A 21,839-nucleotide genomic window follows, 5' to 3' on the forward strand; every position below is an offset into this window, starting at 1 on the left:
AAGAAAGCTGAGTACAGAAGATTTGATGCTTTTGAACTGTGGTGTTGGAGAAGACTCTTGAGAGTCCCATGGACTTCAAGAAGATCAAACCAGTCTATTCTAAAGGAAATCAATCCCGAATATTCATTGGAAGAATTCATGCTGAAGCTGAAACTCCATTATGTTGGTCACCTGATAGGAAGAACTGACATATTGGAAAAGACTGAAGGCAGAAGAAGGGGACAACAGAGGATGAGATGGGTTGATGGCATCACTGACTCGATGGGCATGAGTTTGAGTAAGCTCCATGAGTTGGTAAAGGACAGGGAAGCCTGGAATGCTGTAGTCCATAAGGTCGCAAGGAATAGGACATGACTGAGTGAATGAACTGAACTGAATGGTATATGTGGGTTTCCAAAGCCTGATCCTAAAAATGGATGTAGACGTATTATGCAGTTCAGAATGTTTTGGGGTTTTAGAAATGAAAATGATAGGTACCTTTATCTTACGTTGTATGAGAGTACTTTCAGTGTCTAAGATGGCATCCTTCCATCAAGCTTATGTTACTGCAAGGAAGTGTACGACTATTTACAGAATATGGAATAAAAATATATTAAGTTCCAGTCAAAGCAGACTTTGTAACAAATGTTTCCATTGGACGTATTTTGTTTCCCATTATTTAGTTGAGAAATTTGAGGTCCAAATATCAGATGTAGTCTGTTCCTCTTTGTCTCTCTTGGTATAAATTGATAACAGACATAAGATAGATAAACAGATAGATATGTGTATACATTTACATATAGACATGCATAGTATGCATATATGTATTATGTGTGTATATATGTATATACACAAATATATATACACATATGTATATACATACATGCACATAATATACATATGTACATTTGTTTCTTTTATAATCAGCACAATTTATTCTTGATTTAAAAATATGTATGTGTAAAATAAAATGACAAGTATCTATAATTCAGGGATAACTTTAAGAAAATGAACAATGCTATTCAAATTTGAGTTTCACTTATGCTGGTAATAGATACATTGAACATAACCTTACTGATAAGGTTATACTCAAAGTCCTTCAAGCTAGGCTTCAGCAGTACATGAACTGAAAACCTCCAGATGTACAAGCTGGGTTTTAAAAAGGCAGAGGAACTAGAGTTCAAATTGGCAGGATTCACTGGATCATAGAGAAAGCAAGGGGACTACAGAAAGCATCTACTTCTGATTCAGTGACTATGCTAAAGCCTTTGACTGTGTGGATCACTAAATACTGTGGAAATTTCCTAAAAAGATGGGAATATAAGATCACCTTACCTGTTTCCTGAGAAACCTATATGTGGGTCAAGAAGCAAAGTTAAGGACAGGACATGGAACAACTGACTGGTTCAAAACTGGGAAAGGAGTATGATAAGGCTATACATTGTTACCCTGTTTATTTAACCTCAAGGCAGAGTGCATCATGCAGAAACTTGGCAGGATGAATCACAAACTGGAATCAAGATTGGCAGGAGGAATATTAACAACTTCCCATATGCAGATGATACCACTCTAATCACAGAAAGTGAAGAAGAACTAAAGAGCCTCTTGATGAGGGTCAAAATAGTGGAGTGAAAAAGCTGGCTTAAAACTCAACATTAAACAACTAAGATTTTGCATCCAATGCCATCACTTCATGGCAAATAGATGTAGGGAAAGTAGAAGCAGTGACAGATTTTATTTTCTTGGGCTCCAAAATTACTGTGGACAGTGACTGCAGCCACAAAATTTAAAACAACAACAACAACAACATTTGCTCCTTGGAAGAAAAGCTTTGACCAACCTAGACAACATATTAGAAAGCAGAGACATTACTTTGCTGACAAAGGTCCATATAGTCAAAGCTATGGTTTTTCTAGTAGTCATGTTCAGATATGACAGTTGAGCCACAAAGAAGGCTTAGCTCTGAAGAATTGATGCTTTCAAATTGTGGTGCTGAAGAAGATCCTTGAGAGTCCCTTGGACTGCAAGGAGATCCAACCAGTCAATCCTAAAGGAAATCAACCCAGAATGTTTATTGGAAGGACTGATGTTGAAGCTTAAGCTCCAATACTTTGGTCACCTTATAAGAAGAGGTGACTCACTGGGAAAGACCCTGATGCCAGGAAAGATTGAGAGCAAGAGAAGAAGGAGACAACAGAGGATGAGATGGTTGGATGGCATCACCAACTCAATGGTCATGAATTTGAGCAAACTCCAGGAGATAGTGAAGGATAGGGAAGCCTGACATGTTGCAGTCCACGGTGTTGCAAAGAGTTGGATACAATTTAGCTACTAAACAACAACAACATTAGATGAGTTTAAGTAGAATTTTATTGAATTGTGGTATCATTAAATTTGATCAGCTTAGAAGATCAACAGAAACTTGGTTTCTGTAAAGTAAGATTCTTAGACTCTAAAATAAACATGTTGAGTATAAGCTTTCTAGTTCCGTTTGTTCTAAAATTGGTTAATAGGGTCATCATCATTATTTTTCCAGAACATGTAAACCTGATTATGTTTAATAAGTTATCCACTGCCAAACAAAAACCGAATTGATTTTGGTTGGGGAAATATTAACTGAGGCTTCACAGGTGGTGCTAGTGGTAAAGAACTCACCGACCAATGCAGGAGACATGAGAGACATGAGTTTGATCCCTCGATCATGAATATCCCCTGGAGAAGGAAATGGCAACCCACTTCAGTATTCTTGCCTGGAGAATCCTGTGGACAGAGGAGCCTGGAGGGCTACATAGGTTTTCAGAGAGTCGGACATAACTGAAGTGACTTAGCACGCATGCGTTGCAGGTGGTGCAACAGGTAAAGAATCCGCCTGCCAATTCAGGAGATGCAAGACATGAGGGTTTGCTTCCTGGTTTGGGTAGATCCTCTGGAGTTTGAAATGGCAACCTGCTCCAGTATTCTTGCCTGGAAAATTCCATGGACCGAGGAGCCTGGTGGGCTGTGGTCCATGGGGTCACAAAGAGTCAGATATGACTGAACGACTGAGTACATACACACATACCTGTTAATGAGAAAGACTTATAACAGATAGAACAACCCAAAGTTAAGAACAGAAAGTGACTTAAATTCTAATGGACAGAGGCATCTATTTATAGGGAGGGATAGGTAGTAAGTAAGGAGAAGCTGAGTAAATGATCAAAAATGATCAGCAGGATCTGACAAGAAAAGTGTTTTGCCGTGGTCAGGGTGTCCTCAGGATAAGCTGGTAAGGGAGTCCATACCACTTTTCAGTGCTTGCTCCCCTCAGAGGGAAAGAGAGTTCAGAGACCAGCGGGAAGGAGAGATTAGAGTTTGATCAAGACAAAAGCACAGGGTGACAAATAGGCAATTATGGACACTTGATATCCAGCCACCTCCCCTGGAAGTACTCAAAAAATACCTTTTCTGAGTATTTCAGATCTACATTTTATTTAATTGTTAAAAACCTTCTGATTTCTTCTCTTAGAGGGATTCTTAAAAATATAAATATTGTCATATACACAATATGCATGCTGTTTTACTGTGTTGAAATTATTTCACACTGAGTAGCCCATGCTGTTGTCTAATATTTTGTTACAAATCCATTCACAATCACTTCACTACTAGTTCTAATTATATCAAAATATGTAATCCAGTGATATGTAGTTTCATTCTGGTTTACATTCTTTAGGCAAAAGTGCTCAATCCTTAATTGGGAATAAAAGGAATAATCATAAAATATGTAAATATGTAAAGATATTAATATTTATTAATGAAGAAACATAAAATTATATATAGCTAATTCAGTATGTTCTGCCTTCATTTATTGACATAGTCACATCCAAAAAATGCACATTTTACCCTTAATTGGTATAGCCATGTAAAGTCCCAGCCCACTCTTAAACATCTGAAGCAAGTATGATCAATTTTACAGTTGAGAAAAATTTTATCTATTTAGAGAGTTTAAGTGACTTATCTGTGGTTTTCAATTTTAAAAAGTGGATTATGTTTTAAAATTATGATATACTGTGACATCTTCATTTATCAATTTGGATTCTCAGATGATATAATTGATTCAAGGTCTTTATATAAAATCCTCAGCTCTTGTTATCTTTAAATCATCTATGCACATAACCTGTTTTAACACTATCCATTCAAGTGTTAATTATTTTCTTATTGATCACATTATAAGCACAGATTTTTGCCTGCAGACATATTCCATGTGCTTTAAAGTGTATCATTGATTCATTTCAGGTCAGTTCGGTCACTCAGCATGTTCAACTCTGAGACCCCATGGACTGCAGCATGCCAGGCTTCTCTGTCCATCACCAACTCCTGGAGCTTACTCAAACTTGTGTCCATTGAGTGGAGATGAATTCAACCATCTCATCTTCTCTTGTCCCCTTCTCCTCCCACCTTCAATCATTCCCAACATCAGGGACTTTTCAAATGAGTCAGTTCTTCCCATCAGGTGGCCAACATATTGGAGTTTCAGCTTCAGCATCAGTCCCTCCAATGAATATTCAAGACTGATTTCTTTAGGATGGACTGGTTGGACCTCCTTGCAGTCCAAGGGACTCTTAAGAGTCTTCTTCAATACCACAGATCAAAAGCATCAATTCTTCAGTGCTCAGTGTTCTTTATACTCCAACCCTCACACCCATACAATGACTAGAAAAACCAAAGCTTTGACTAGATGGATCTTCGCTAGCAAAGTGATGTCTCTGCTTTTTAATCTCCTGTCTAGGTTGGTCATAACTTTTTTTCCAAGGAGTTAGAGTTTTCTAATTTCATGGCTACAGTCACCATCTGCAGTGAATTTGGATGTCCCCTCCTCCCCAAAAAAATAAAGTCTGTCACTCTTTTCATTGTTTCTCCATCTATTTGCCATGAAGTGATGGGACCAGATGCCATGATCTTAGTTTCTGAATGTTGAGTTTTAAGCCAACTTTTTCACTCTCCTCTTTCCCTTTCATCAAGAGGCTCTTTAGATCTTCTTCTCTTTCTGCCATAAGGGTGATATCATCTGCATATCTGAGGTTATTGATATTTCTCCTGGCAATCTTGATTCCAGCTTGTGCTTCATCCAGCCCAGCATTTCTCATGATATACTCTGCATATAAGTTAAATAAGTAAGGTGACAATATAAAGGCTTGACATTCTCCTTTCTGGATTTGGAACCAGTCTGTTGTTCCATGTCCAGTTCTAACTGTTGCTTCTTAACCTGCATACAGATTTCTCAGGAGGCAGGTCAGGTGGTCTGGTATTCCCATTTCTTGAAGAATTGTCTACAGTTTGTTGTGATCCACACAAAGGCTTTGGCATACTCAATAAAGCAGAAATAAATGTTTTTCTGGAACTCTCTTGCTTTTACAATGATCCAAAGGATGTTGGCAATTTGATCTGTGGTTCCTCTGCCTTTTCTAAACCCAGCTTGAATATCTGGAAATGAATGATTCAGGAATTAACTACAAAGAGAAAACTTGAAAGCAAACACTGTATCCAAGGTGAAGAGCATCATTTAGGAGAGACTCACTGTTCTTGTGGAGGAAGCAGTAATTCCCAACATAGGTAACGAAGTTCCAATAGACTCTGTTGAGCAATGGATTGTTGTAAGAGTCATGAAAGAATTTTTCCTGGCATACAGTTCTTCTCATATAAGCGTGATTTATGACTATCCAGTGGGGCTTCCCTGGTAGCTCAGATGGTAAAGCGTCTGCCTACAATGTGGGAAACCCGGGTTTGATCCCTGGGTCAGGAAGATCCCCTGGAGAAGGAAATGGCAACCCACTCCAGTATTCTTGCCTGGAAAACCCCAGGGACTGAGAATCCTGGTAAGCTACAGTCCATGGGGTCACAAAGAGTTGGGCATGACTAAGCGACTTCTGACTTTCACTTTCAGTGGAATAAAATCACCTTAATTCTTTGAGAACCAAGACCATACTTATTCTAGATTTTGGATAGGAGCTGACATTTAAATATGTGCTTGCTTTATTTAATCCTTGAGCAAACAAACAACAAACAAACAAAAATCAGTAATTCACAGTTCAGGTAGTAAAAACAAAATAAGGCATTATGGTAAACAAAACTCTAAAATGGTCACAAGGATTCCTGCAGCCTAATAGATGCTCCTTATATAATTTCATCTCCTTGAGTTTGGATGGGAATAATCAATATGATTACATAAAATTCCCATGATTTAGGTGACCTTTAATAGAAAACCAAAGGGGTTTTGCAATCAGTTATTTTTAATTAATCGTGTTTCTTTTTAGGTCAGGTGGGCTTGACTTAATCAGTTGTGTTTTTAAAAGATATTTGAAACAGCACAAGATGCTCCTCTTGAAGTTGTTCAAAAGCAAGTTCCTGTATTGTGAGAAGGGGCAACCATGAGGTAAGGAACTCAAGATGGTTTCTAGCAGCTGAGAGGGATCTTCAGCTGATAGGTGGCAAGTATATAAGGATTTACTTTATACAACCTTAAGGAAATGAATCTCTCCGTGGCCTTGAACAATACTTGAAACAGAATCTTCCATAGAGAAGCTTCCAGATGAGTCAGTACCCTGGTAGACAACCTGATTTCAGTTCTAACAGATGCCAAATTGTTTCCAGACTTCTGATCTACAGAAACAGTGAGATACAGAATGTTGTTTGAAGGTGCAAAACTTGGATAATTTTAAAATAAGCCATCAGTAATTAATAAGGTATGTTATAAATATATTTAGCTTATTATTAAACAATGTTTTGAAACTCTCATCATTGCCTTCCTTCTTAAATGAATTAAATATGACAGTCAGAAAAATCTGATAATTTAATTTCTGTATCTATTGTGGGAAAGTCATAAAAATGGTCCCTATAGTATCATAATACTTTACAACTTTGTAGAAGATTTAGATATTAGATATAGATTTGGAAATTAAGGGTGTATCAAAACAAAGCACAAGAGGAGATAGGTCTGAAAATGATAAATGCTAGCCCTGAGAGCCTGAGAAGTACACTTACTAGTGAGAAGTGCACTTACTAGTATTGAATATCAATGAGGCATAATTGCTGGATGCTTTCATATTCAAGCTTAGCAAAATAAAGCTGTCTAATTTTAAAATGTTGAAAATGTCAATGTATGCAAATTTGAGGAAGGGTTGGAAATCATAGGGTGACAGAAGGGAAGAAAGAAAGGAGATGAAATCCTACAATTAGATTTCCCTGATATGAATATGAAATGTAAAATGCATATAAAAGAACCCAGTAGTAACCTCTCAATTGCCAATGTCACCATGTTCTACAAAATGATAAGTGGAGAGTCTATGTTAAGAAAGATGAATGACCTTAAACTTTATAACCTGTAAAATAGTATTTCAAAGTTAATAAATGGGTTGTTTCCCTTAAGACATTATCATCAGTGCAACAAATATAAAGTACATAGTTCAGAAAATATTAGAGGTCTTTTGTAAACCTATTACCAATATGAATATTTTTATGACAGATCAAATTATCACCTCCCTACATTCTCAATATACAGGAATTTTTATAGCCCATTAAATAGAGATAATATGTATAACTTCCTTTTTTCTCTCTTTGCTCTGAAAATTTTTTTAAAATATCTTAACAGCTACTATCCTCTAGGGATACTTAAAACAGATTACAGCTTGGTTAACTTGATTTTTTAAAATTATATTTTATCTATTTTTTAATGGGTAACAGAGTCACAAGGGAAAAAAAATAGTATATAGTGAAAAATAAGCATTCCAAGCATTCCTTTTACCCACTCCCTCTGCTTTCCTTTTTTCAGATTCAGTGGTGGTTGCAGTTGTCCATCCTCCTGTGTGTTCTTACAAAAATATTGTATATGTGTATACATATAAATTTTTGTGTATACGTGAACTTACTGAAAGGAACTCCCCTTACCAACTGCTAGTGCTACTGTCAACAGGCAATTTCTGTTAACTAAGTTTCTATTCCTAATGGTTAATTTAATTTCTTTAAATAACACAGTAATATTTCCAGATCTCATATTAATTAAAGAGACTATCTTAACTTTTTGAAACAGTAAACACAAATTTGGCTGACTTTACCATCATCCCTTTTGGTCTTGAAATTGTATATGTTATAACTAGAAAGTATTTCTTATTCTATCAACTACTGAAACCTAGTAATTAGAAGTTAAAGCCCCTACAGACAATTAACAGAACAGAAAATCCTAGTGTACAGAAACATGAAATGTTACTCTATCTGAACAATGAAAAAAATAAAAATAAAATTTCAATTTGATACAGTGTTAATCTTGTGACCTGGGTGAGCTACATGAACATTTATATAACTACAATAAAGTGTAATTTGATTATACCCAGCAAAGCTTAAAATGCATATGCTCAGAAATTTCATGTAATTTCTATATGAGAAACTCACAAAAATGCATGAGGAGCTATGTAAAGAACATTCACTGCAACACTGAACAAAAAGTCCACATACCAACATACAGTAAATGTAATAATAGTGCTTCCTTGGTGGCTCAGACAGTAAAGAATCTGCCTGCAATATGGGAGACCCAGGTTTGATCCCTGGGTTGGGAAGATCCTCTGGAGAAAGGAATGATCACCCACTCCAGTATTCTTTGCCTGGAAAATTCCATGGACAGAAGAGTCTGGTGGGCCATGGAGTTGCAAAGAGTCAGATATGACTGAGCAACTAAGACACATAAAATAAAAAAGTATGAAATCATATATGGAAATGATAATCATCTAATTTAATGTAGTGACAATATCTGCATGTGAAGGAGCTTGGAGAGATACAGGAATGTGATCCCGTACAATGAGTGAAGTACACAGTGAGGGTGGATGCCTATTGGCCCTGTGCTATTTACTAAACTGTGTATGTATCTATTTTATTCTTTATACTTATTGTAGGTTTGATAGATTTCACAAATTTGGGGATTTGAATTCACTTCCTTTACTCATTTCTATCTTTACACTGGGGGCCTCGGAGTGAGTAGAAATGACAAATGGGACAATTTTCCATTTTAACCTAAAATATTTTATTTCTTTTAGTGATTAATACAATAATTAATATGTATTATTATTTCAATACATTTTACTTCTATTGTGAATTTTATAATGTTTAGTCATGATTCATAGTCATAGTTAATCATATCTTTGTCTTCAGTAAACTGGGAAAGAACTAACAAGTATTTTGATATTATAAGATACTGTGACAAAATCAGTAGTAAAATGTTATGCATATTTTAAAGTGTAGGGTAAATATCAAGTTACATTTAGCGAAGAGATGAATTATGGAGAAAAATATGGCTAGCGATAAAAAAAGAGAAAGGGAGATTTTCTTACATGCCTTAAAGTCTAGATACTGATCCAATAAAATAAATGAGACTCAATAATTCACACAGCAACCATCATTTCCAGACTTTAATCTCATATTAATAATAAAAAATCCTGTTGGCTTGGAGGTTTATTTGAATTAATTATATTATGTGCTCAGAAGCTGTGAAAACTAAACAACACAAATTATTGAAGAGTGATTTAAGAAGTAAGATTAGGAGAAGTGTTTAAGAAGCTTTTAATTCAAGAGAAGCAATTGCTCCAATATGCACAACAACATAGGCTGCTTTTCTACATTAAGCTAATAGATTCAAACAACTAAAGGAGAGTGAAATTGATTCCTTCAATAGTTTAATCAGCTGTAGAGTTTATTAGTGTTTCACTTGACTGGTACCATTGTTTGCTTGCCTTCTTTTTTAAAACTTTACATTCAAATTTCATACAAACACAGATTTTAGGCTAAATTTCTTCCAATAATAAACTCCCAAATATACTAGAAATATGATTAAAAAGAAAGTGTGAAAGATTGGTGTTTTATCCACATTAATTATGGATGGCCTGCTATGTGTTGGGGGCATGTATTACATCTCTGAAAGAAATTGAAGTTTTTTAATTGGTATACTCTATGTTAATAACAGTTTCCCTCACGGCAAAGTATGTATGACTACATGAAAATATTTCCAAACATATAGTCATTATTAAATGAAATATACCCTTATTACCTCATTTTCAGCCATTTTCCACTTCCGGTTATGGTAGGTGGTTCTCTATGTGGTGGTTCTTCCAGTTCTCTATGGTAGGTGGTTAGAAGCATTTTTACACTTGTGTGATAACCCCTCAGAGGTGGGATGTACACCACATGCTCAAAATTTGTTTTTATGAGACCTGATTGTTGTTCAGTCACTAAGTTGTGTCTGCCTCTTTACGACCCCATGGACTGCAACAGACTGGGCTTCCCTGTCCTTCACTATTTGCTCAAACTCCTGTCCATTGAGCGGGTGATGCCATCCAACCATCTCATCCTCTGTAGACTTGGCTTGATAGTGCCATACAAGCAACAGGAGGGCATGAAAAAGTTTACGGCTCACATAATAAGGCTTTGGGGAATTAATAGGGCATACTCTCAACCTGGCCCAAGGTTGGCTTGCAAGAGGGGAAAAGGAAACTGGCTTGACTTTTATAATTGTTAAGGAGTAGAGCTGAAGGGGGGAGAAGGCAATGGCACCCACTCCAGTACTCTTGCCTGGAAAATCCCATGGACGGAGGAGCCTGGTAGGCTGCAGTCCATGGGGTCGCTAAGGCACGACTGAGCGACTTCACTCTCACTTTTCAATTTCATGAATTGGAGGAGGAAATGGCAACCCACTCCAGTGTTCTTGCCTGGAGAATCCCAGGGACGGAGGAGCTTGGTGGGCTGCCGTCTATGGGGCCGCACAGAGTCGGACACGACTGAAGCGACTTAGCAGCAGCAGCAGCAGAGCTGAAGGGAGTATCCTTAAGCTGGTGAGAGCTTGCGTGCATTACTTCGCTATCAGTTCAAGAGCAGGAAGGACTTTGGCTTTCTTATTAGTTTGCCCAGACAGGGATCAGAAGGGAGGTGGCAGTGGTGGAACTTGAAATCTGCATGTGATCAAATACAAAAAAATGGGTTCGCATTTATAATAATCTTAATGTGTCAGAAATTGCTAAATAATGATCTTATTTAATTCTTTTTTTCTTTGATCACATTGCTATATTATATGCTACAGAATGTGAGGCAGTCAGGAATAGCTCTGTGACTGGATTTTAATTGCTGAGTTTTGAGAGTAAGTGACATTAGAACTTCTGGGTCTACATTTAAAATGCAACAGACAGTATTAATTATATTTCCTGTTTAGATGCCGAGTACAATAATCATATTTATCAGGACACATTGCACATGTTAAAGTCTGTAACTACTCTACCAATTCATTGCTTTCCCAACCAGGATGACATTTTTTTTTTTTTTTTTTTTATTGCTTTCTGCTCCAAGTGAAATAAGTCTTTCGGCAGAGTTTATAGTTTTTATGGCCTATTCTACCTGATATTAAAATTTCTATTCTAACTAAGTCAAGTAGGGTATATGAGAGAAGCCTCAGGCAAGAGTACACAGACTTGCACTCTTCTCATCCAAAGTTTGATATTTTTTAAGGAAAAAAAGCTTCAAATTTGTTGCAGTTATTTGATCATGTTCCAGAGTGCTAAAAGAGATACTTCTCACAATTTTGTCCAGCTTTGTAGTTGCCTTTCAGCATGTGATTTTTGCCAAACTTCTCAATCTATCATGCCATAATTTCTGCCTCCTTCATTTCCCAATTCCTTTATTTTTCTCTGATTTAAATCTTTTGGTTTCTTTAAAACTATTCAGTGGTGTCTGTTCACATACTGGTATGTGTGTTTTAGCTTTAATTTAATCTGTATTTATGAAGTATTTTTTTTCTCTTATTTGTATTTTTTCTGAGTTCAGATATTATTTTTAATTTTTTTCAGTTTGTTCAATTACTAAACTATTTCACATTAAGCTAATCCTGATTTATGCTTCTCTTTTATTGATATCACTATTTTCAAAATTTCATATTCATTTGATTTTGATATACTGGGTTACACATTTCATCTGATTATGGGCCTGACTTTAGAACAAGCCTTCATTATTTTTCTCACTCTGTTCCATTCTCTTGATCCATATGAAATTCCTCTTGCCTTTTCCCTACTGACCATGCTCTACACAAATTAGTTGATATTCTTAGTAATGTCTATTCATTCTGGAATTTTGTTCTGGAAGGAAGTTTTTGCCAGCTAGATTTTTAGGCCGTTTTTTAGGGCTCAGTACCCTTCTGGCAGAAAGTGAAGAGGAACTAAAAAGCCTCTTGATGAAAGTGAAACAGGAGAGTCAAAAAGTTGGCTTAAAGCTCAACATTCAGAAAACTAAGATCATGGCATCTGATCCCATCACTTCATGGGAAATAGATGGGGAAACAGTGGAAGCAGTGTCAGACTTTACTTTTTTGGGCTCCAAAATCACTGCAGATGGTGATTGCAGCCATGAAATTCAAAGACGCTTACTCCTTGGAAGGAAAGTTATGACCAACATAGATAGCATATTAAAAAGCAGAGACATTACTTTGCCAACAAAGGTCCATCTAGTCAAGGCTATGGTTTTTCCAGTGGTCACGTATGGATGTGAGAGTTGGGCTGTGAGGAAAGTTGAGCACTGAAAAATTGATGGTTTTGAACTGTGGTGTTGGAGAAGACTCTTGAGAGTCCCTTGGACTGCAAGGAGATCCAATCAGTCCATCCTAAAGGAGATCAGTCCTGGGTGTTCATTGGAAGGACTAATGTTGAAGCTGAAATTCCAGTACTTTGGCCATCTCATGTGAAGAGTTGACTCATTGGAAAACACCCTGATGCTGGGAGGGATTAGGGGCAGGAGGAGAAGGGGACGACAGAGGATAAGATGGCTGGATGGCATCACCGACTCGATGGACATGAGTTTGAGTAAACTCCTGGAGTTGGTGATGGACAGGGAGGCCTGGCGTGCTGTGATTCATGGGGTCGCAAAGAATCAGACACAACTGAATGGCTGAACTGAACTGAACTGAACTGATATGTCAATACTTAGATATTTGCCTACTTGGTATATATGATAACTCATGCATACTTCATTCAGCTCAGATTGAAACTCAAAACTTCATTTGACTTTACGTCTCTCTGATAAGGTTGGCAAATATCCATTCAGAGTTAAGACTCACTTATGTAATGAAGATTTGTTGGAGAGTTTTGTTTTCTGCAGTTCACAAGATTAGTTCTTGCTTTTTTATTATTCTCTTGCTCCCTTTTAAAATGATTTTTTAAAAATTATCATACAGACATTGTTACTCTTGGTGACTACTTTCAGTTTGTGGCTTATGAAAGTACCTTGTTACCTAAGTTTTACTGATTAGTTTATAGAAGTTGCTTTTATATGCTAGTTGCTTTTATATGACATTTTTATGTCTACAGGACAGGGACTTAGGAGACCTATTTGACACCACGTTACCTTTCTGTTAACTGGTCTTTTGAGTGTTTCTTTGCTTTAAACTGGTCTTTTAAATAGCTCTCTTAACAGTGTGAAAGAAATAGAAAGAAATGTGAGATTTTAAAATGTTATTGGACAAGAGAAGAAAGGACAATAAACCTTTGTGTGTGTGTGTGTGTGTGTGTGTTAGTTGCTTAGTTGTGTATGACTCTCTTCAACCCCATAGACTGTAGCCCACCAGGCCCATCTGTTCATGGGATTCTCCAGGCAAGAACACTGGAATGGGTTGCCAGTTCCTTCTCCTTGCCGTAAACTCATACAATGTGAGAACTGTTTGTGCAGACTGATGATACTTAGCCTGGTGAAAATGAAAAATCAAGAGAGGCATAATTATCATAGTTTTCAAAGTTTTAATTTTGAACTAATATTAAGCTTATAAAAAGTTACAGAAATATTACAGAGAGTTTCAGTTTACACTTAACCCAACCTCCTCTATTGTTATCTAACAGAAATAACACATTTACCAAAAGCTACAAATTAATGCTAGGTAGTTAGAATAGGGAAACAGGGCCCAAAATGTCAGTCAAGAATGGGGATAGGGAGGGAGGTTGGGAAGGGGGTTCAGGATGGGGAACACATATAAATCCATGGCTGATTCATGTCAATGTATGGCAAAAACCACTACAATATTGTAAAGTAATTAGCCTCCAACTAATAAAAATAAATGAAAAAAAAAAAAACAAAAACAAAAACAAAAACAAAGAATGGTGTCAGGCTACAGGAAAACTTACTCACAGTCCTTTTCCTGTTTGGACCGCTATTCATGCTTCATTTGCAAGACATCCCCCTTCTCTGATTGGTCTCAGGCTTATGTCTCATTTGCATACAAGAAATCATGGACTGGAGGGAAAATCTCTGGCAGGAAAACATACTCCCTTCCCTGCTTGGTCTTGGGCCCATGCCTCATTTGTATAGGGCACAACCAATCGAGCCCCAGGAACCATTAAAGAGGAAATCAAGATGGGTCAAGACCACTCCTAAGTGGGTTATTCTGCTCTCACGGCTCCAGAGTGTATTGCTTGTTTAATAAATCCTGCCTGCTTGAGCTGTCCTGGTCTGTTGTCGCAATTCTTTCCTACAAGGAGACAAGAACCAAGGGAGAAGAATTGACTCAACATGAACAAGGGCCCAATAATGTTATGTAAGCTGCAGACTTTCATTAGTTTTATTTCCTCCAGTAATGATCATTTTTTTTTTCTGATTCAGTATTCAAAAATTTCACATTACATTCTTGGTAATTCCCTAGGTTTTTCTTATCTTTCATAACCTTGACAAATTTGATAGTCTCTGGTTAGTTATTTCATATCAGCTCCCTCAGTTTTGGATTGCCTGATATTTTCTCATGATTAGAATGAAGAAACATACTTTGATTAGACTGCCTCAGAAATTCAGTGTCCTCAGTGCATCACATATGGATGTCAACATATCTTATTATATGTTGCAAGTAATGGTAACCCTGACCACTATGGAGTTTCTCTACTATCATGTTACTTTTTTGGCTCTCTTTATAATATTTAATAGCTTAGAAACATTTGGAGCATATAGATATACAATATTTTAAGCTCTCACATGCTAAATTATTATCCATGTGAAGATTTTGTCTCAGCCATTATTACTGTGATATCTGACTAATGTTGATTTTTAATTTCCCTATTTCATTCTCTTTTTAATTTTTAGAATGCTTATGTCCCTTATATTTAGCTACCTGTTTCTATTGATATAGACTAATTCATATTTGTTTTACCCTATGGATTATATTTTACTATTAAATTGCTATCTTCATACTTTAGTGGCTCAAATTGTTCCAGTTTTGATCTTCAGAAGTTCCATCAAGTTGATTACCCTGTCCTTTAAGCATGCATGCTCAGTCATGTCTGACTGTTTGTGACCTCATGGACTGCAGCATGACAGGCTTCCCTGTCCTTCACTATCTCCTGCAGTTTACTCAAACTCAAGTTCATTGTGTTGATGATGCCATCCAAACATCATACCTTCTGTCATTTCCTTCTCCTCCTACCCACAATCTTTCCCAGCATCAAGGTCTTTCCCAATGAGTTCGCTTTTTGCATCAGATGGCCAAAGTATTGGATCCTCAGCATCAGTCCTTCCAATGAATATTCATGGTTGATTTCCTTTAGGATTGACTGGTTTTGTTTCCTTGGTGTCCAAGGAACTATCAGTAGTCTTCTCTAGCACCACAGTTAGAAAGCATCAATTCTTTGGCACTCAGCCTTCTTTATGGTCCAACTCTCACATCCGTACATGATTACTAAAATCACATGTACTCCACATCGTCTTAAGTCAATCATCTGTTAATTGGCAATTGCATTGTTTCCATTCTGGCTTATTGTAAGTAAAGCTTCAATGAACATTGGACATATATCTTTTTGAGTCAGAGTTTTTGTTTTTGACAGATACATACCCAGAAGTAGAATCCCTGGATCACATGGCAGTTCTCTTTTCAGTCTGTTTAAGGAGCATCCATACTGATTTCCTAGTGGCTGCACCAGTGAATGAAGGTTTTCTTCTCTCCACACCTTCTCCAGCATTTGTTTTTAGAGCCATTCTGACCAGTGCAGGGTGAAACCTCCTTGTGATTTTGATTTGTATTTCTCTAATTAGTGATGTTGAGCATTGTCTCATATGCCTGTTAGCCATCTGTATGTCTTCTTTAGAAAAATGTTTATTTAGAACTTCTGCTTATTTTTTGATTGGGTTGTTTGTTTTTTTGATGGTGAGTTATCTGAGTTGTTTATACATTTTGGATGTTAACCTGCTTTTAGGTAGTATCATTTGAAAATACTCTCTCCTGTTCTATATATTGTGTTTTCATTTTGTCAATGGTTTCCTTTGCTGTGCAAGACCCTTTAAATTCAACGAGGTCTCATTTGTTTATTTTTGCTTTTATTTCTTTTTAAGTATGTTCCCTGGAGGGTAGACTTTTGTTATGGAAAAAATCATAAATGTATTCCAAAATGGTTACTTTTTTTACTCTGTGCTACCAAAATCAAAGGGGATCTTTCTTGACCCGTCTCCATGAAAGCCTGGTGGGGCTTTTGGAGGCAAAATTTATGAAAGTTGGAAATTCAGCAGGCTCATAAGAGTATAGCCCATGGATTTTTATCATTGCCTTATCAATCCTTACTAAATCTCCAGTAATTTGTCAAAATTAATGTGTTTTTTATTATGTTAGTATATAGTTCTATACCATTCTGCCCCAGGTAGTCAGATCTTAGCTGTGACTTTCTATGCTTGCCTATTTTTCCAGATTTCAGAGTGATAGTTTGTCCTATTACCTCAATTGTCCAACAAGTCTAATATAAATGATTGATTTTCATTTTATTTTGCTTTTCTCATAGTGTAAAAAAGGGATTAATGCCTTTCAAGCTCTTCATGTGCCAGAGCTGAAAAGTGGTCTTCATGTTTTGTTTTAAAGTATTTTTTTAATCTTAGTGAATTATGATTAGAATGATTTTTTTAGTTATAATATTCTTCTTTATTAAAATTAATCATGTATACTTTTAATCTGGTGTATGATCTAGTTTATGAATATATTGTAGGCCCTTGAGAAGACTGTGTAGGATGTTGTGTTCAATATACATCGTAAAGTCTACCTGTTGATTATGTTGTTAGACTTTTTCCTCTTTACCTATTTTTTCAACCTTACCTATTTTTTCAACCACTTGATCTGTCTTATACTGAGTGTGATGTATTAAAGCTTGCTATTATTATTATGTTTATATTTGTGTCTTACTATATCTCTTTCAGTATGTACATCATTAAGGTGATTCATGTGTTATGTGTTAATTTACAATATTGTGTTGATTTCAGGGTTACAGCAGAGTGAGTCTATTTTATGTATACATTTATCCACTCTTATAGATTCTTTCCCTATGTAGGCCATTACAGAGTATTGAGTAGAGAAGACCTAAGTATCTAAGTAGACATTTCTCCGTAGAAGATGATTGAAAAGCACATGAAAAGATTATCGACTTCAATAATTATTAGAGAAATGCAAATCAAAACTACAATGAGGTATCACCTCACACTGGTCATAGTAGTGAAATGAAGTGAAAGTCGCTCAGTTGTGTCCTACTCTTCGCAACCCCATAGACTATACAGTTCATGGAATTCTCCAGGCCAGAATACTGGAGTGGGTAGCCTTTCCCTTCTCCAGGGGATCTTCCCAACTCAGGAATCGAACCCAGGTCTCCCACATTGAAAGTGAATTCTTTACCGGATGAGCCACAAAGGAAGCCCAAGAATACTGGAGTAGATAGCCTATCCCTTCTCCAGCCAATCTTCCCAACCTAGGAATCAAACTGGGGTCTCCTGCATTGCAGGCAGATGCTTTACCAACTGAGCTATGAGGGAAACCCACTGGTCATAATGGCCATCATCAAAAAATCTATCAACAATAAATGCTGGTGAGGGTGTGGAGATAAGGCAACCCTCCTACACTGTTGGTAGGACTGTAAACTGTACAGACACCACAGAGGACAGTATGAAGATTTCTCATAACACTGAAAATACAGTTACCATATGATCTAGCAATCCCACTCCTGGGCATATATCTGAAGAAAACCCATTATTTGAAAAGATACATGCACCCCAGTGTCCATTGAAGTGCAGTTTACAATAACCAAGACATGGACTTAACCTAAATGCCTGTCAGCAGAGGAATGAAGAAAGAAGATGTGGTGCATATATACACCGAAATGTTGCTCAACTATAAAAATAGTGAAATACCATTTGCAGCAGCATGGTTGGACCTAGAAATAGTTATACTGAGTGAAGTAAGGCAGACAGATAAAGACAAATATTACATGATACTGATTCTATGTGGAATCTAATATATATATATATATTATATATTTATATTATATTATAATTATATTATAAATTATTATAATATTATATTATAATATTATAAATTATTGTATTATATTATATATATCAAATGAATTCACCTACAAAACAGAAACAGAGTTACAGATGAAGAAATAAACTTATCTTTACCAGGGGCAAGGGGTTGGGGTGGGGTTCAGAGGGATAAATTGGAAGGTTGAGATTGATACATACACACACTACTATATATAAATATAGATAACTAATAAGGACCTACAGTACAGCACACACCCTTCGTAGGTCAGCTGGTAGAACAGAGGACTGTAGATGAATGTCCATGGCCATCCTTATATTGTTGGTTTGATTCTGGCTTGAAGGAGAGTGACTTGTTTTTGCAGGCTTCCCTGGTGGCTCAGATGGTAAACAATCTGCCTGCAATGGGGAAGACCCAAGTTCAGTCCCTGGGTTCGGAAGATTCCCTGGAGAAGGAAATGGCAACCCATTCCAGTGTTCTTGCCTGGGAAATCCCATGGTCAGATGGGCCTGACAGGATAGAACAAGGAACTCTACTCAATACTCTTCAACGGCCTATACGGATCACTATATTAAGCCTTTCTGTTTTTCTTTGTTTTAGATGTCTGTCATATACATCAGGTCTTTTCTGGTAGCCATAGTGAAAATCTTTTTTTTTTTTTTTAATGGTTGATGTTTCTCTCTTACTGTTATGACTGATATGATTTTTCTAACCCTGTAGTAATATTTTATAATTTTGTGTTTTTATTTTGCAGCATTTCTTTCTCTATAAGATATATATTTGTTTCTCTTTTACCTGTTTGTTGTTTGTTTTATTTAGGAAGGTTTATATATATATTTTTTAATTCTTACCTTTTTGTTTATATTTAATGACCTCAGACCATTAAAAACTTAGTTTATCAGTTTATTGTGATAGCATTTAATACAGAGCTTTTACCTATATGACAAACTTTTCACTTTTTACTTTCCACTGTCATCACTTTTAGACGTTTTAAAATTCTCACCAGTAATACTTGATTGAAGTGTATTCATCCTGTTGGAATCTAATGGTCTTATTAGTATATGACTTGAAGTTGATTTTCCTTTGTAAATTTTTTCAGATTTTTTTTCTATTTATAGAAAGTTTATTGGGGTCATACTTTTTTTTTTTTTTTTGGACAAGTTAAATACATTTGATTCTTTTCTAATTATTTTCATCTCTGCTAACCTTTTTCCTTTTATCTGTTATATTCCTTCTTTTGATTGCATTTCTTTCTATTTTCAGTGTTCTTTATTAAATTTCCATATGAATCTAATCTCCATGGGAACTTTTGGAGTTTAGTCCTCATCTCTGAAATTTTGTGATTTTCTTCCATATGTTTCTGGTTTCAATTTCTTCATTTGTCACTCTTTTTATTAATTTTTTAGTTTTAAAAATTTTTGATTTAACATAATTTTGCATGTATGAGTATATTTAACTTTAAAGTGTTGATTTATATTTTCTTTTGGCTCATAATATTTTCTTTGGGTATTGTTCTTCATTTGATTTGTTTGGAATTTTGTTCTTAGATTTTCTGCTATAGCTACACAAAGATTTTATTTTCCTCTTACTGATTTTTATGATAATAAAATGTGTCATGATATTATTAGTTTAATGGTGCCCTCTTCTGTCAGAATAGCAAAGTCCAGTGACTTTAGTATCTTTAAAAAAAATAAATAAATAAAAATTGTTACAGCCATGTGAGAGGTTTTGTGAGAACTTCAAATTTATGGTTTATGTTTGTCTTTCAATACTTTAAAAAATCCCTCTTTTCTTCATACCAGTTGCTAAAGGACTTTTGCCCCTTCCTTTTGCCTTTTATTTTCCCTCGCACAGAATTCCTGTATTGCAAGAATTGGCCTTTAAGTCATGCAATCCTTTAACATTTTACTGACTTCTTTCAATAGTACATGTAGCCTTGAATTGTGCATTTTCATGTAGTTGATAGTTTGAATCCTTTCCCTGTAGAACATGATTTAATCTATCTAGACACTTTTCCAGTGTTTTTGGTTTCAGTTCAGTTCAGTCGCTCAGTCGTGTCCGACTCTTTGCGACCCCATGAACCGCAGCACGCCAGGCTTCCCTGTCCATCACAAACTCCCAGAGTTTACTTAAACTCATGTCCATTGAGTTGGTGATTCCATACAACCATCTTATCCTCTGTCGTACCCTTCTCCTTCTGCCCCCAATTCCTCCCAGCATCAGAGTCTGTTCCAATGAGTCAGCTCTTCACATCAGGTGGCCAAAGTACTGGAGTTTCAGCTTCAGCATCAGTCCTTCCAGTGAACACCCAGGACTGACCTCCTTTAGGATGGACTGATTGGATCTCCTTGCAGTCCAAGGGACTCTCAAGAGTCTTGTCCAACACCACAGTTCAAAAGCATCAATTCTTTGGCCCTCAGCTTTCTTCACAGTCCAACTCTCATATCCATACATGACTACTGGAAAAACCATAGCCTTGACTAGACGGACCTTTGTTGGCAAAGTAATGTCTCTGCTTTTTAATACGCTCTCTAGGTTAGTCATACTTTCCTTCCAAGGAGTAAGTGTCTTTTAATTTCGTGGCTGCAACCACCATCTGCAGTGATTTCAGAGCCCAGAAAAATAAAGTCAGCCACTGTTTCCCCATATGTTTGCCATGAAGTGATGGGACCGGGTGCCATGATCTTAGTTTTCTGGATGTTGAGCTTTAAGCCAACTTTTTCACTCTCATCAAGAGGCTCTTTAGTTCCTCTTCACTTTCTGCCATAAGGGTGGTGTCATCTGCATATCTGAGGTTATTGATATTCCTGCCAACAATCTTGATTCCAGCTTGTACTTCTTCCAGCCCAGCGTTTCTCATGATGTACTCTGCACATAAGTTAAATAAGCAGAGTGACAATATACAGCCTTGACGTACTCCTTTTCTTATTTGGAACCAGTCTGTTTTTCCATGTCCAGTTCTAACTGTTGCTTCCTGACCTGCATATAGGTTTCTCAAGAGGCAGGTCAGGTGGTCTGGTTTTTGGTTTAGAGTAGATTTAATCTTGGTGGTCACAATAAACTGTGAAAAATTATGAAAGAGATGGGTGGTTATTCAAACTTATGCTCATGGTCCTTCACTAGTTTTGCTCTTCTGTCCTCCCTGCTGATTTTCTGTCTGCATTTGCTCTTTCCAAAACCTTGCAGCTGGGCTGAGGTAGGGTGGCAGCCCAAGATGCTAAACAGAGCAATTTGGTGATATCTTACCTTTTACTTACTGCTATTTTTTTTTTCTTTGCTATTTTGCAATTTGGCATCATCTGGCTTTAAGTTATGCTAATTATGTGGCTTCATGCTGAAATTTTTTTTTTTCATTCCTGTTCTTTTATGTTAGCTGGCAAGAATATTTGGAAACATGGTTTGTCATGCTCCCAGTATTGTTTATCATGCACCCATGTTCATCATGCACCCACAAGATATGTTCTTGACTGCACATCTTAAGACAGTGTTAAGGGTGTCATTTAAAATAAGCATTAGATTTGAATACCTTTTATCTCTGGGT

Source organism: Cervus elaphus, chromosome 6, assembly GCF_910594005.1.
Source record: "Cervus elaphus chromosome 6, mCerEla1.1, whole genome shotgun sequence".
In the NCBI taxonomy this organism is placed as follows: domain Eukaryota; kingdom Metazoa; phylum Chordata; class Mammalia; order Artiodactyla; family Cervidae; genus Cervus; species Cervus elaphus.